We start from the raw sequence: 12345 nt of genomic DNA, 5'->3' as shown, positions 1-12345 counted from the left end.
TTTGCTGGGAGATAGTGAAACCTTTAAGGGGCCGGGTCTAGAGGGTGTAGGCTACGGGTGGAGGGGGGGGCATGTCTTTGAAGGGGATCGTGGGATCCTGCCCTTTCCTTTTTTCTTGTTTCTAAGCCAACCTGAGGTGACTAATAATTTTGCTTCACCGTGAGCTCCCTGCTCTGATCTGCTTTACTGTGGCCTGCAGTGCCATAAAATGAGACCTTTAAAACTATGAACTAAACCAGTCCTTTCCTCCTCTTTAATTGTTTATTGCTTTTTTTCTCCCCCTGGCTTTCCTAGGTAGGATCTGGCTCTAGCCCAGGCTGACCTGGAACTCACTGTAGTCTCAGGGTGAGTCTCGTGACACAGCAATCCTCCTTTCTGCTTCCCAAGTGCTGGGATTAAAGGCGTGCACCCCCACGCCTGGCTTATCACAGGTATTTTGTCACAGTGATGGAATGCTCACCTGTTGCTTAAGCTTAGGGCTCCTTCAAACTTCTCCAGAGCTTATGATTTGTGTCATCTGCAAGGCATTTAGCCTAATTTTACACAACTAGTTATGTTAAAAATATGGTTTATTCATCCATCTAAGTTGTAAGTTTATAACATTAAAAAGGCAAGGGGAGGGCTGGAGAGATGGCTTAGTGGTTAAGGCACGTGCCTGCCTTAGGCTTCCAAAGGACCCAGGTCCAATTCCCCAGGACCAACATAAGCCAGATGCTCAAGGTGGCACATGCATCTGGAGTTCATTTGCAGTTGGCTAGAGGCCCTGCTGTGCCCATTCTCTCTGTCTCTCAAATACATACATACATACATACATACACACACACACACACACACACACACACACACACACACACACACACACATATATATATTTAAAGGCAAGGGGAAGATCTGGAGGAATGACTCAATAGATAAACGACTTGCCTGACAAGCATGAGGACCAGAACTGAGGCCCTCAGCACCCATGGACATGCTGGGTGGACATGGCCATTGCCTGAAGTCCCAGAATTCTAGGAAAGCTGGCTAGCGAGACTAGCTGTGTCATTAAAATTTGGGCTCAAGTGGGAGACGCCAACTTAGTAAGTAAAGAGGAAAGTGATACTTGGTGTCAACCTTCAACATCCATATGCACACACATGTAAGTGTGCCCTCTCACATGAGTGCCCGCTCACATGCATATACACGTGCACACATACATGCATGCACGTGAAAGCACAAACATATGAAGGAAAGAAACAACTGTCTTTCCCAGAATGCAGCATCATCCCTGGCAAGTATTGGTTCCCCAAAGGAGCGTTTGTTCACTGACTGGACGACCACCTACAAACGTAATCCACCCAACAACCATGTAGAGTTAAAATCGTCACGTTTGTCTCACAAGATTTCTTGGTAGAATGTCTGGTGGGAACAACGTTTTCATGAGCCTCACAGGTGACACCTTAGAGTCACCCATAAGCTAGAGTAATTCAGAGCACATTTGCCATTGCTATGGCCACAGCTAAGGAAGGCTAAAGACCTGAGAAGGTCCCGCAATGCTCTTAAGACTGGTCAGTGGTCCACCTCACCCCAATAGCACATTATTGACCGCACAGACTACCGGGACTAGACCTGGCTCTTTGGGGCTGTCATCCCTCAAAGGGAGGGTGTGACGTTCCCAGGGGACAGAGGCATGGGTGACACTGGGCCATTTCCTCTCGATTTTTCAGTCCTCACAATAAATGTTTTAAAAGTATGCCATTTTAGCCGGGAGTGGTGGCGCATGTTTTTAATCCCAGAAATCGGGAGGCAGAGGTAGGAGGATAACCATGAGTTCGAGGCCACCCTGAGACTATATGGTGAATTCCTGGTCAGCTTGGGCTAGAGTGAGACCCTAGTTCAACCCCCCCAAATAAAAGCATGCTATTTTTAGCATACTCCTGTATGCTAAATGGATTTATTATTTTGTTTGTGACCCTTGTGCCTTAGCCTGCCAGATGCTAGGATTCCACATGTAACACACCATGCCTGGCTGCATTGCATTTACCTGGAAATTCCTTTGTTATTGGCTATGGGTTGGTTTGATGTTTGTAATTAAATGACTAGAAACAAATGCATCAACATGTCTAGGAAGCAGAGAGAAAAAGGAGGCAAGAATCATCATGAAACTGAGTCTTGGAAAAAAAATGACCTCACATTGTTCGCTTCTCCTATAACTGTAGTCTCAATCCTGTAAGGAACAGCCTGACCCACGCACGCGTTCACCACCTTTTTACATGTATGTGGCTCTATGGCGGCACTGGGGAATTGAACCCTGGGCCAGGGGGCTTTGCAAGCAAACACTTTAACCACTGAACCATCTTCTCAGCCCATTTTTTAAAATTTTGTTTATTTTTATTTATTTATTTGAGAGACAGAGAGGGAAAGAGGGAGGGAAGGAGCGAGGGAGAGAGAGAGAGATTATGGGCGTGCCAGGGCCCTGGCCACTGCAAATGAACTCTAGATGCATGTGCCCTCTTGTGCAGCTGGCTAACGTGGGTCCTGGGGAATCAAGCCCGAACCGGGGTCCTTAGGCTTCACAGGCAAGTACTTAACTGCTAAGTCATCACTCCAGCCCTTCTCAGCCCATTTTTAAAAAAATCATATGTATTTGCTCATATAGGTACATGCATGCGTGTGTGTGTGTGTGTGTGTGTGTGTGTGTGTGTGTTGTGTGCCAAGATTTTCTGTCACTGTAAACAAATTCCAGATCCTTATGCCATTTATTTTTTTATACATCTCACTTATGTGAATGGCTTGGGAATCAAACTCGGACAGTGAGGCAGGCAGGCTTGGTGAGCAAGCACCTTTTTTAAAAAAAATTTTTATTAGCATTTTCCATGATTATAAAAAAAATCCCATGTTAATTTCCTCCCTCCCCCCCCACACTGTGAGCAAGAGCCTTTAACCTCAGAACCCTCTCAGAACCCCCTTTCTAGGCCCCCTTGTTTGCCTCTTTATCCCACAGGGGTGACTTCCTCAATACCCATTGCCCTCTGACCTTTAGGAGGAAGGATATGGCTCCCTCCATTTCTTGAGCTGTGAACATCTCTCCATGAAAGCCATTGAAAGGAAAAGACCCAAAAGACAAGCAACTCATCCATGGTTCCTCAGAGCAACGTCCCAGTATTTAAACAAAACATAAAAAGTAAAGTGGAACCCATAATCTAGGGTAGTGATTTGGGGTTGCAGTAAGCCTTCTTAAAATGTTGTTTTCTGCTCATGTTTTGGCGGTCTGAAGTCACAATTACTACACCCAATAGAGACAAGGCTTTCTCCCTGGAGAGGGCTTGTTCTGTCCTATTTAACAGCCCACAGTTAACTAGACACCAAGTGTTTCCTCAGACCCATTTCTTCTCCTCGAAATAGGGTGGGATGAAGATCAAAGGGGAAAAGAAACACTGTCTTTGGTCTGTAGCTATGAGATGATGGCCCATGGCTTGGTTTTCATGATACCCATTGATTTGTCATTTGATAATACACATTAGTGCTGCTGCCAATAACAAAGCCAGATATATAAATAAAAGGATCCCAGAAGACAAAGTCTTTTTGCTATGCCCTCGCTGATAACAATCTTTAAACTGAGCAAGATAAGACTCATTTGGTTTATAGATGTGGTAGGTCAAACTATTGGGTCAGAAATAAATATGCAATTGTTTCCAGGCAATAGAAATTGGATACCTTTGTTTAACATATTGCTTTTGGCTACAACATATAATACAAATAGATTTTTCATTCAAGGGCTGGTACCTTTAATAGAGATGGCCTCAGGGAGAGCTTTGTTTGGAGTCACTGGAGGGTGAAGGTGCACGGTAAGTCTATCTGAATGCAGCCCTTCTCAGGACCCAGGAGAGAGAATGACATTGTAGGCCTTTACGTGCTTTTATTGTATATAAGTTACTGCACATGGAATGAGCCAAACAGAATATCAAAGTGAGGGTAAGACATTCTTTGAGATATCATTGGATAGAGGTGGAATGGAGATTTTTTCAGGCTGAAGAATGTTTAGTCATGTAGTGTCTTTGATTGTTGAACATACAAGCTCATCAAGGAGGGATCAGGAATACTAACTACTAGCTTGGCTAAAAAACCTTGAAATACTAGAGAAAGATTCAGAAAGGGTAGGTACTAGGGAAACAACATGACCAATCAAGGCCTATTTAAATTCCATTAGGATTCTAGCTGTCCTTAAAAAAAAATATTTATTTATTTATTTATTTATTTATTTATTTATTTATTTATTTATTTATCAGAGAAAAGGAGAGACAGAGAGAGAGAGGGAGAGAGAGAGAGAATGGGTGGTGCCCCAGGGCCTCCAGTAACTGCAAATGAACTCCAGATGCGTGTGCGCCCTTGAGCATCTCAGTAACATGGGTCCTGGGGCTTTGCGGGCAAGTGCCTTAACCACTAAGTCATCCCTCCAGCCCCTAGCTGTACTTTTTAGTTATGCAGAAACTGGTTACCCCACTATGTTATCTTAAGGCTGTCCCCAAATTTCTTTATAACATCTTCTACTTCATGTCTTATTAATTATTTCCTATACCACAAACACAGGATTGACGGGGGCCAAAAGCCAATTATTTCTGTAACTCTCATCAGTCACTATGGAAGCTAAATGACCCATTGACCGTGAATGAGCAGGCTTTATGATCATACCCCACGGATCCCCATTCTTGGAGATTCAGTGACACTAACCAGACATAGACAATGTGCCCATCCTAAATTAAGGGTCTTGCATGAAGAATTCACCCCGATCACCTGGTTCAAGACCCTGCATCCTCAATATCATTTGCACTGGGAAGGAAGAGGCTGGAAATGCTGGGGTTCCCAGCCTCTCCTTAGATGACATCATTCTTTTCATTTATCTTCTTCATGCACAGCACTTATCTGCTTGCTACATAGTAGGTTGTTTGCCAGAATTTCAGACAGCGAGTGTTCCTCTCAGAAGAAGCCATGACTGTTGAATGTCAGGTTCCCTGAAGCAGCTATGACAAGGCAGGTGTGATGGCTGGAGCCATTGAATGTCTCTGTCCCACTGTCCCGGACTCAAGGTGTGGAAACCTGGAGCCTAGTTCTAAATAAATTACATTCCCAGAGCTGCTTGCTGCTTATCCTTGCTGCCATGATTGGAAAATTGCTTTTGTACTTTGTTTACATCTGAAGGGCAGATAAGCCTGTGGCCTCACATAGACGCTTCATGAGTGCCCAGCCAGCCCGCCACCTTCTGTTCCCGCAGACATGCAATGACAATGCACAAAACATCATTCTTCATGAGATAGCATTCCTGACCGTGGGCACGGATGCATTTCCAACAGTACCTACCTTATGTAGGTAACTCTAATTCCCCAGTCAGTACTGACCAGGCAATTCAACTAACTGGGACTGAGGATGCTTTAAAAAGTCCTTCCTTAATCATTCCTTTCTATGTTTGCAAACTAGAGCTGTGGCTTTAGAATGTCCAGGGACCTCTCTAGAACTCAAGCAAAAATTTCGTATGTGAACTTTCCTGCAAGAGAAGGAATGTAAATTCTTAACAAATTTCAAAGGGGTCTGTTATGAAATAATATGTTAAGAACTACTCATTTTCTTAATTGGTACTGAAAATGCATTCAAATTGTACTTGGCTTTTTAAAATATACAATATGGCTAACCAATTTTTCCCTTTCCCCTCAAATTTCTAAATGCTTCCTAAAGATATTTAAAAGCCTTTTAGTAGAACTTGTTTGGTGTGCATGTGTGTTTGTGTATGTATGAGTTCTCTATATTAAGGCACATGCGTACGGGGGAGGGTATGTGTACACGCGTGTGCCTGCAGAAGCCACAAATTGATGTCATTCTTAGTTGCTCTCCACCCCCACTGCTTTTTGTTTTTTTTTTTCATGACAGGGTCTCTTGCTAAATCTAGAGCGCATGGATTCAGCTAGGCTACCTGGCCAGCAAGTCCTCAGAGATCTGCTTGCCTCCACCTCCCCAGCACTGGGATTACAGGCAAACATATCACCTGTCTTCTATGTGGATGCTGGGGATTCACCTAAGTACACTGTCCACTGAGCCACCTCCCTACCCCAGAAAAACTGGGCACTCATTTATGCCATCTGGTGAGTGATTCATAAAGTTTGGGACAGGAGATTACAATTAACATGTAAACATACTATGGAAATCATTACTTCAATTTGGGATGTGTTTGGTTATTCTGTTTAGTTATAGCTTTAGATGATGAGTTCCTCTGCCTTCCCTCAGTCAATCATTTAGAAAACTTAAAATTTGGGAGCTGGAGAAATGACTCAGTGGTTAAGATACTTGCCTATAAAGTCTAATGACCCAGGTTCAATTCCTCAGTAACTGCATAAAGCCAGATGCAGAAAGTGGCACATGCATCTGGAGTTCATTTGCAGCAGCTAGAATGCCTGGCACACCTATTCTTTTTCTCTTTCTGTTTGTCTCTCTCTGCTTGCAAATAAATAAATATACATTATTAAAATTAAAAATTGAAAGTTAAAATAACAGTGGAAATGTTTCAGAATGAAAATGTATATATCAGAAAGATCATCCACCCTGACCAAGTAGGCTTTATCCCAGAGATGCAGGGATGGTACAACATATGCAAATCTATAAATGTAATACATTATATAAATGGACTGAAGGACAAAAATCACATGATCATCTCATTTGATGCAGAAAAAGTATTTGACAAAATCCAACATCCCTTCATGATAAAAGTCCTACAGAGACTGGGAATAGAAGGAGCATATCTCAATATATTTAAAGGCTTTTTATGACAAGCCTACAGCCAACATATTACTAAATGGGGAAAAACTGGAAGCTTTTCCACTAAAATCAGGAACAAGACAAGGGTGTCCACTGTCCCCACTTTTATTTAATATAGTACTGGAAGTCTTAGCCATAGAAATAAGGCAAGAGACACACATAAAAGGGATACAAATTGGAAAGGAAGAGATCAAGTTATCATTATTCGCAGATGACATGGTTCTATACATAAAGGACCCTAAAGACTCTACCAGAAAACTGTTAGAGCTGATAAACACCTACAGCCATGTAGCAGGATACAAAATAAATACACAGAAATCAGTAGCCTTCCTATATGCTAACAAAAAACACTCAGAGGATGAAATCAGAGAATCACTCCCATTCACAATTTCATCAAAGAAAATAAAGTACCTTGGAATAAATCTAACCAAGGAAGTAAAGGATCTCTACAATGAAAACTATAAAACACTCAAGGGAGAAATTGCAGAAGACACCAGGAAATGGAAAAGCATCCCTCGTTTCTGGATCAGAAGAATTGATATTGTGAAAATGGCAATCTTACCAAAAGTAATCTACACATTTAATGCAATCCCCATCAAAATTCCAATATCATTCTTCACGGAAATAGAAAAAACAATCCAAAAATTCATTTGGAATCACAAAAAACCTTGAATATCTAAAATAATATTGAGCAACAAAAATAAGGCTGGTGGTATCACCATACCTGATTCTAACCTAGACTACAGAGCCACAGTAACAAAAACAGCATGGTACTGGCACAAAAGCAGACATGTAGATCAATGGAACAGAATAGAGGATCCAGATGTAAGCCCAGGTAGCTATAGCCACCTGATATTCGATAAAAATGCCAAAATTATTCATTGGAGAAAAGCCAGCCTCTTCAGCAAATGGTGCTGGGAAAACTGGATATGTATCTGTAGAAGGATGAAAATAGATTTTTCTCTCTCTCCATGCACAAGAATTAAGTCCAAATGGATTAAAGACCTTAACATCAGACCTGAAACTCTGAAACTGCTAGAGGAAAACGTAGGGGAAACCCTTCAACATATTGGTCTTGGCAAAGACTTTCCGACTATAACCCCCAATTGCTCAGGCAATAAAACCACAGATTAACCACTGGGACCTCATGAAATTACACAGATTTTGTACAGCAAAGGACACTGTGAATAAAGCAAAGAGGCAACCTACAGAATGGGAAAAAATATCTTTGCCAGCAATATATCCGATAGAGGATTAATACCTAGGATATATAAAGAACTCAAAAAATTAAATAATAAGAAATCAAAGAAGCCAATTAAAAAATGGGCTATGGAACTAAATAGAGAGTTCTCAAAAGTAGAAATATGGATGGTGTATAAGCATCTAAAAAAATGTTCTACATCCCTCGTCATCCGGGAAATGCAGATTAAAACTACGTTGAGATTCCATCTCACTCCTAACAGATTGGCTACCATCATGAAAACAAATGATCATAAATGCTGGCAGGGATGTGGAAAAAGAGGAACCCTTCTACACTGTTGGTGGGAATGCAATCTGGTCCAGCCATTTTGGAAATAAGTGTGGAGGTTCCTAAGATAGCTAAAAATAGATCTACCATATGACCCAGCAAAATGAAAATGTAAAAATGTAAAAAAAAAATTTTTCTAAAAGGATGTCAATGATAAAATAAAATTTCAGTTATTTTATTTAATTTCTTTTTATCTTTCTCCTATTAGGAATCCATGGCCTTGAGCACGCTAGGCAAGTACTCAAGCTCAACCATTGAGCTAGACCCTCAGTTTTCAGTAATGCTATCTGTTCATGTGGGAACATTAAAAGTTGAACGAGAGAGCTAATTCTCAGACTGTTAGAATGGAGCCTGAGGACTGAAGCGATGGCTCAGTGGTTAAAGGTGCTTGCTTGTAAAGCTTGACAAGCTGGCTTCAATTCTCCAGTACCCATAAAGCCAGGTGCAAAAAATGATGCATGCATCTGAAGTTTGTTTGTAGTGGTAAGATGCCCCAGGGTGCCTAGTCTCTCTCTATCTTTCAAACAAATAAATAAAATACTTTAAAAAAAAAAAAAAGAAGAAAAGGAGCTTGGCAGAGACCTGGTCGATAATGCTGCCCTCCTGGGATATGTCAGCATTGGTTCCCAGTATTCAAAGTGTTAAGTTGAATCAGCTCTTCTCAGAGCTGGATCTAGGTGACAGGAGAAATCGGCTCACATACTCCCCTTCTCCAGAACAGACCTTTTGAACTTGGCTGCAATTCGAATCAACTGGGAGCTTTGCCAAAAGTCTCAACTCTCAGGTCATACTGAGCCAACTGGATCAGAATTTTTGGGGCAAGTCCCAGTCACTCGTGTTTTATAAAGTGTCCTGGGTCTTCCAGTGAGCCACCAATGTTGAGAAGAAACCTGACTTCAGCAATGGGTTAATGAACATTTGAAGATCCCATTTATACCCGGCTTTGACCCTGAATGAGAGTGCCCGATGTCCTTGTTTGCAGGACACAGACCCAGTTCAGATCACTAATAGATGACTACCTGTTCCTCTTTACATTTGGACATACAAATAAAAGAAAACTAAATGCAATTGAATTCTAGAACAGGAAAAGACAGTCATTGGAAAGCTGGGGATATTTGGGGAAAGCCTATAAATTAGTATATTTTAAACTGTAGTAAATGCCATCACTTTTTGATGGACATAATGTGTTTGCAGGGTGCCTTCAATAGAGAAAGTTAATGAAAAGTGAAATGGAAATTGTACTATTTATCTCTTCTGTAACTGTAATTATTCCCAAATAAAAAGTTTAAGAATTAAAAACAAGGAATACAGAGCTAGAATGAATGCTTCAAAACTATTATTCTTAACAACTCACAGTGATCCTCCTACCTCAGCCTCTCAAGTACTGGGATTAAAGGTGTACGCCACCAGGCCTGGCAAATTAAATAGATTTTTTTCTTTTTGGCACATGCCCAGTTTGAAAGCAGTTATTAAATAAACTCAAGTTGGGCAGAGGGTGTGGTTCAGTGTTATAGCACGTGCTTAGCATGTATGAGGCCCAGAGTCCTATCACTAGTACCAGCACTAAAACCAACAACAAAAGATGTCATGCTAGGATCACATGGAATTCAGGGGACATACTCTAAGGGTGGCACATCTTGACATAGGAATCACCAATCCAGAGCGGGCCACATTCACAGGCACAGTTTTGTGGGGACAGCCTTTGTTTCTCCCTTTCTTGCCAGGAAAAGGAGCAGAGTCCTGGTTACCAGAGATCCCAGACATGTGCATGTCTGGGTATGACCAGGTGATGACAGCCTGTCCCCGATATAGGGCCATTCTTACTCAGTAGGCTCTGTCTCCTTGTACGAGCCCCTTGAGGGTTTGGTTTCCTGTGGGCCTCTCACAGTTTCATTTTCCCCAAGACCCCAGGCACAAGCGCAGGTGCTTGCTCAGGAACTGTCTGTGAGCCCAGCTCTTCACCGCGGATCCCTGCTGGTTGCTGGCCCCTTGCATCGTCATAGCTGGAGATACCTTCCCACTCAGATCTGGAATGAGGTGCTGGAGGGGGCACACATTTTGTGTCTAGGCATGCTAGCAGGATGCCTTCAAGGCCTTGCTAGAGAGAACATGTTGTTTTTGGAAGCCTGACCTCTATGCATGTTTGCACACACACAGATGATTGCTCCTGGCCTGAAGAGAGACCAAAGAGACCTCAGCTCCAGAGTGCACAGGCCTAACAGAATGGCCTACTGGACTTTGGAGCATTCACCTCATGCCTGGGAGGTATGGCTTTCCTGCCTCCTGCGGCCCTGAGGGAAGACTGACTTTTCACCTTCTAATCAATGCTTCTGGTCAGCACTGGCAGGAATGTGGTCTGCAATACTTAGCACACAGATTTCTTCCTCTTTGGCCCAAGATAATGTGCTCATTCTCTGAGTCTTGTTGATTCAAAGGGAAGTCTAATTGGGACCATGTAGAGTTCATGGATTCTTTGAGCTGAGTAAACTTACTTGGGAAACGGGGACAATGGAGATATGATTAATTGAAGCTTACAGTTTCCTTCTAATCAGTGAAAACAGCATGAAGAGCAATTAAGGGTTCACAGTGATTCTCAAGAGAAAGGGCAGAAAACACTGGCATTTATGAAAGTAATTTTTCTAGATGTGCCAATGTTTAAGTTTCTTCTTCGTGGCTTTCTGGATGCTTCCCTGCATGGGCCTCACCTCTCCCAGCTGGGCTCACTTGGCCCATTTCTGTTGGATGGGACAGCTGGAGTGAGCCAAGTCACAGGCTCACCTTCCACCTCCGTGTCCTATGGACTCCGGCACCACGCCTTGACCTCGTTCCTTCCCAGAGAAAGAGGTGGCTTTTGATCTCTACATATCATTGTCCAACATGTCACTTATTTATCAAGGGACAATATATTTCGGTTTGCTTTCTATAGCTCCGTTTTACATTTTCTTTTACTCATAGTGTCTCCATTTGGAAAATCAGTAATATGGTCATCTTGTCCATCTGCAGATCACCAAGGCTAAGTGTAGTCGTGAATATGGTCACTTGCTTATTGACCAGCATGGGCCATCTGTTCTTCCTTCAGAATCATCCTGCCTCAGTCGTCCCGCCTCATTGTGGGGGTCTTGACTCATCTCTACTGTCCTGCCCAGCCGCTAACGTCACGCTGGGTTATGAGCATTTCAGGATATCGCTTCCCTAATTCTAAAGATTTCACACACAGAGACATATACACAAACACACACACTCACGTGTGTGTGTGTATTATATATGTGTGTCTATATATAAAACACTTTGTGCATACACATCTAGAGGAAAGAGGCTTCTTATGAGACATTTTGGTGTATGTGTATAGCATATGTTGCTTATGGAGGTGGTATGTGCGTGTGTAAATGTGTGTGACTCCGGATGCAGGAGGAAGAGGCTAGTTATTCTCTTCTTCTGCTCTTCTGCTTTATTTCTCTGAGACAGACTCTCAGTGAACCAGGAGATCCCCATCTTTCAGTTATATTAGCTGACCAGGGAGTCCCAGTAATCCTCCTGTCTCCACTCCCCTCAGCGCTAACATTGCATGCATGTGTGGTCATACCTGGCTTTTTATGTAAGTGGTGGAGTTTGAACTCAGGCCATCATGCTTGCAGAGCAAATGATCTTACCTGCTGAGACCCCCGCCCCCAGCCCTAAACAGTTGTTAAAGATAGATCCTCTCTCTGGGTGTTGGAATGGAACTTGGGTCCGTGTACATGTAGGGAAGTGTTTGGCTGTATAAGTGCATTCCCAGCCCTTCGCTTATTCTCATCTAACAATCTGGGCAGATGTCCACTGAACTCTTGTGATAACAATACAGAGCAAATCCAAATGCTAGTAAAGCTGTCCTTTCCTTGTATCACAAAACACTACTGCGCGGAGCCAAATTGGAAGGCTGTCGAAAGCTAGTATCATTTTCCATCAGATGGGTGATCTGAAGTTTTGATTTTTGTATTCTGTTTCAACTTAGTGGAACAGCTCAGATATATTTTTTTTTTCATTTTGAATTTGTC

The 12345-nt window shown here is 42.4% G+C and overlaps 1 protein-coding gene across 5 annotated transcripts in view; it reads right to left on the bottom strand.

Moving 5' to 3' along the window:
* The window catches only part of Frmd4a (FERM domain containing 4A), a 705918-nt gene that overhangs the window by 157503 nt on the left and 536070 nt on the right, over nucleotides 1-12345 (bottom strand). The window lies entirely within an intron of this gene.

Source organism: Jaculus jaculus, chromosome 15 (genome assembly GCF_020740685.1).
Source record: "Jaculus jaculus isolate mJacJac1 chromosome 15, mJacJac1.mat.Y.cur, whole genome shotgun sequence".
Taxonomy (NCBI): Eukaryota; Metazoa; Chordata; class Mammalia; order Rodentia; family Dipodidae; genus Jaculus; species Jaculus jaculus.
Note: the sequence above shows the minus strand (reverse complement) of the source record. Positions and strands in the feature narration are given on the sequence as shown.